Source organism: Cibotium barometz, chromosome 2 (assembly GCF_041138505.1).
Source record: "Cibotium barometz isolate CiBa-2024 chromosome 2, ASM4113850v1, whole genome shotgun sequence".
Taxonomy (NCBI): Eukaryota; Viridiplantae; Streptophyta; class Polypodiopsida; order Cyatheales; family Cibotiaceae; genus Cibotium; species Cibotium barometz.
In genome coordinates, this window is record NC_141047.1 from 10,417,878 (window position 1) to 10,422,991 (window position 5,114).

A 5,114-nucleotide genomic window follows, 5' to 3' on the forward strand; every position below is an offset into this window, starting at 1 on the left:
ATGGTGTCATTTCATTTAAGAGTAGAAAGTTTTTCGAGAAGGAGATGGAGTTGCATGTTTATGAGCAAGAAATGTTGGCCATACTTCATGCAATTAAGAAATGGCATCACTATCTTTATGGTGCACATTTCAAGGTGAGAAGTGATCATAGGAGGGTGCTAAAATTTTTCCTCTCCTAACCCAATCTTTCTCCCAAACAAAAGAGATCATGATTGGCTACTCTTCAAGGACAAAAATTTGAGATATCCTACATACTCAGGAAATACAATGTGGTTTCCGGATGCATTGTCAAGAATGTGGGCTTGCACTATGACCTCAATATGGAAGTATATAGTGAATGGATCAAAGGGGTTTAAGAGGAATATCTTATCAATGAAGGTACTACCCATATTTACAAGAAATTGCAGCAAGGAGATGATGGAGAATTACCTCATTACAAGCTTCATAATGGTCTCTTTATGGCACAAGGATAAGGTGTACTTAGTTCCTACCTCATCCTAAATTCCCAAGGTGATTTATGAGATGCATTCTTCACCACTTTCAGGCCCCCTTGGTGTGCTTAAAACTTTTGACAAAGTGAGCAAGAGCTTTTATTGGAAAGGCGTGTGGAGAGATGTAAAGAAGTTTGTTTTTGATTGTGTGTCTTGCCAAAAAATAAGGATAGCCATCAACCAAGTGGAATGTTTCATCCATTGCCAATTCCGGATGGGAAATGGACTCACATTTCTATGGACTTCATTATGAGTCTACCAAGGACAAATCATGGATGTGATCAAATATTTGAGGTGATGGATAGACTTAAAAAATCAGCCCATTTCATTGCTTCGAAGATTACTTATGGGGCACTCACATTGCCAAGCAATTCATGGAACATGTATTCAAGATACATGGCTTGTTGCCACTCAACGTAGTTTGTGATAGGGATACCAAGTTCATGGGTACTTTTGGAGAACATTATATGAGAGCTTGGGAACCCAAATCACTCCATCTACAGCATATCACCCTCAAATGGATGGGTTAATGGAGTGCACAAACAAATGGATTGAAGTGTATTTGAGACATTATTGTCCCGATATGTAAACATCTTGGGATGAGTGGCTCTATCTTGTTGAATTTTGTCACAATTCAAGCAAGCACTTGAGTATAGGCATGTCACCTTTCTAGGCTCTCTATGGGTATCAAGTACATGTGTAAGATCCCCGTCCCCACCGCGCAACGGATTATGGGTGCTAGCAGCGGAAGTAGCACATCTTGCACGGGGCAGGGTCCTACACTCGGGGCCTCACCCCACGGATATCCGGACAGGTGACTAATTCCTCGGTTCTTCCAAAACCGAACTTAGAAAAACTTCCCTTGCCCGGAAAGCACAGGTGATTCCTCCAGGATAAAATTTTACTCTAACGTAGTCAGGGTAACTGATCCAACCGAGCCTAAAGTCACTTGGTCAGATCAAGGAAGAAACTTGTACTTGGATCATAGGGATCAATGCTTTTTTCCCCATCGAGAGGCACAGCCGTTGATTCCTTTTTCCATAGAACAATTACTATCTAGGATTTACTTCATCTAGCGTACCACAATAGAAATTGAGTCTCATTTTACGGATCCATCAGTCCAGCCTAGCCCCATCCAGTCCCATGGGTTAGCCAACCACTATAGTGATAGGATCCAATTAGGAATTTGGTTAGGTTTTGTCTCGTGTACTAGGGAAAAGAGTTCCCAGGCCCCCTAGTCGGATTTTCATCATGCAAACATAAAACTAGTCACACCACTTACACACCCACCAATATGAAATTGCCTTTTTCCTAGATTCAAATGTATTTAAATCATTCATTTAATGAATTCATAGTGTTACTGATCATAAACTTCCAAGCATATCTAGTTGAATCTTAATTTCCAATCATTTCTTTATTGGAGTATCTATGGCATCATTGGCAACCAGAACGCTCACCACCTGCTCACTCAGGGGCCTTTTCGATAGTTCTTAGCTCATAGTACCCCGTCAAATATTCACTTATAAAAGTCAAGATGGAATCCCTCGTTGAAGATCAGCAAGATCAATCAACAGATCCATATAAGAGAGCTATGGTCTTATCAGTCGAGGACCAGCAAGATCAATCAACCAGATCCATACTCGGTTTCAGAAAACAACTCTTACTCCTTGTTCCAATATCTTCCATGACGCATGTGTGGGTATCTTCGATGACCCAGAGCCCGAGCACCGTATGGTCAGCACCCTCTAGGATCCTTCGTAGGTCACCTAGCGCTTCACTCATAGGCTGCTTCCTTGGTCCCTCATCCACCGTACCGGAAGCTCACCATTTAAATCGAGGCTGGTCAAGACCTCAGCCGACCTTGCTACGCGAGACGTCCTCCATTGACTCTCCGTTCAGCAGTTGTAACTTTATCAGTTAGGTCTCCACGACCTTAATCACAAGACGGTCAAAATGCTTCCCCAGCATTCTTGACATAAAACAGTCATTTACAAATAGTTTACAAATACAGTTTCTATAATGAACTCTCATCTTTTCACATTATCCCTCATCAATCCACATTACCATTCATATGTGTACTCATTCTTATCCAATCACATCATTTTCCATCTCATCACATCAGATTCATTCACATCACATATCATTTTATATACACATTCGCATTCATTATTCCACATACATATCCACATTCATACTTCCACATCCATACATCCACGTCCACATCCGCATTCATACATACATATCCATATCCACATCTATACATCCACTTCCACTTCCACATTCATACATCCACATCCACATCCACATCCACATCCATACATCCATTTCCACCTCTACATCCATACATCCATTTCCAAATCCACATTCATACATCCACATCCATAAATCCACATCCATACATCCATTTCCACATCCACATCCACATCCATACATCCACATTCATACATCCACATTCATACTTATCACATACACATACATCTTTCCTTTCCTATACATCCTTCACATACATACATCTACATCCATTCTTTCACATACACATATCTACATCCATTCTTTCACATACATACATCTCCGTTCCATTCTTCGTTCATTTTCATCTATCTGATTCATTTCACATCCTCATATCTATTTATAGAATACAGGAGAATTCTTATTTTTGATATAAGATTTCTTTACGCATCTATTTATGCATAAATTCCATTTTTAGGAGAATAACACTTTTGAAATAAAAATTAAATTTTTATGCATCTTCCTATGCATAAATTCATTTTAAATGAGAATGACACTTTTGAACTAAAATTCAATCTTTTATGCATCTTCTCATGCATAAAATCAAAATTGATGAAAATAACTCTTTTGAACTAAAAATAGATTTCCTTATGCATCTTTCTATGCATAAAATCAAAATTGATGAGAATAACACTTTTGGGTTAAAATAAATTCTTTATGCATCTTTCCATGCATGTATCCAATTTAGTAGGAATTACACTTTTAGAATAAAAGAATTTCTCTTATGCATCTAATTTATGCATAAAATCATTTATGATGAAAATCACACTTTTAATATAAAAAATATCTTTTATGCATACAAATCATTTATGATGAAAATCACTCTTTTAATATAAAAGAATTTCTTTTATGCATCTAATTTATGCATAAAATCATTTATGATAAAAATTACACTTTTAATATAAAAAAATATCTTTTATGCATAAAAATCATTTATGATGAAATTCACACTTTTGATATAAAAAAATATCTTTTATGCATACAAATCAATAATGATAAAAGTAACACTTTTATAATAAAAATAAATTTCTTTTATGCATCCTCTTATGTATAAAAATCAATAATGATAAAAGTAACACTTTTATAATTAAAAAAATAATCTTTTATGCATACTTTTATGCATGAAAATCAAATATGATAAAAGTAACACTTTTATAATAAAAATAAATTTCTTTTATGCATCCACTTTTGCATAAAAATCAATAATGATAAAACTAACACTTTTATAATAAAAAAATAATCTTTTATGTATACTTTTATGCATGAAAATCAAATATGATAAAAGTAACACTTTTATAATAAAAATAAATTTCTTTTATGCATCCACTTTTGCATAAAAATCAATAATGACAAAAGTAACACTTTTATAATAAAAAAATAATCTTTTATGCATACTTTTATGCACGAAAATCAAATATGATAAAAGTAACACTTTTATAATAAAAGAATTATCAATAAGTATCTTTCATAGAATTTAAATCTATTGAAAATCATTCTTTTATAAAAATTAATCAATATGCATCTTTTTATGCATGAATGAAAATGATACTTTTAGAATACTCTAATAATGGGGATTAATCTTTTTGATTAATAAAAGATAAATTTTATTCCATAATTTTTCAAAAAATTTTGCCATAACCTCCTTTGTATGGCTGACCATTTTTCAAATTTTAACTTACTAAAATTAATTAGAAGTTTACCAATAGTATTTAAGACATTCTAATGTAAACAATCAAAGAGAAACATTATGAAAAACTTGATTTTATTCATTAATCATTCATCTAGGATAAGAATGGTTGGATTTATTAAAGAAGAGAGGGGAATACCTTTTTTCAATGAGGCATAACATCATTTGCAATTTAGAGAAGACAAAAATCATAAAAAACCATTAAAAACCATAAAATGAATGGAAAAGAGAAGAATCTCCAACTTACTAATGAATTTGAGAGCTTTCCTTTCGCTTGATGGTTTGAGGGTTCTACTCTTGTTTGAAACAAGAGTGGCCACCAATCTTTTGGAAGAGGGAAGGTCAAAAACTAATGAATTATGAGTAAAATTCATTGTTTTTGGCACTTGGGAGAGGCAGGGTAACAGTGCAAAAACACTATTGAGTTTCAACAAAGGGGAAGACTTCTATTTATAGGAAAAAGTGAGCTTCTAACCAAGCCAACTGATGTAGAATTTTCCAGATCAGTTTGGTCAATTTTGACCATTTTTGGGTCAGTTTTGCTCACTTTTTGGATCTAGTTGAAACAGGAGAGAGGAGAGATAAAAATATCTCATTATTTGGGAGTTTAAAACTCATTCAAGCATGTGAAATAGGCACCTCCTTCA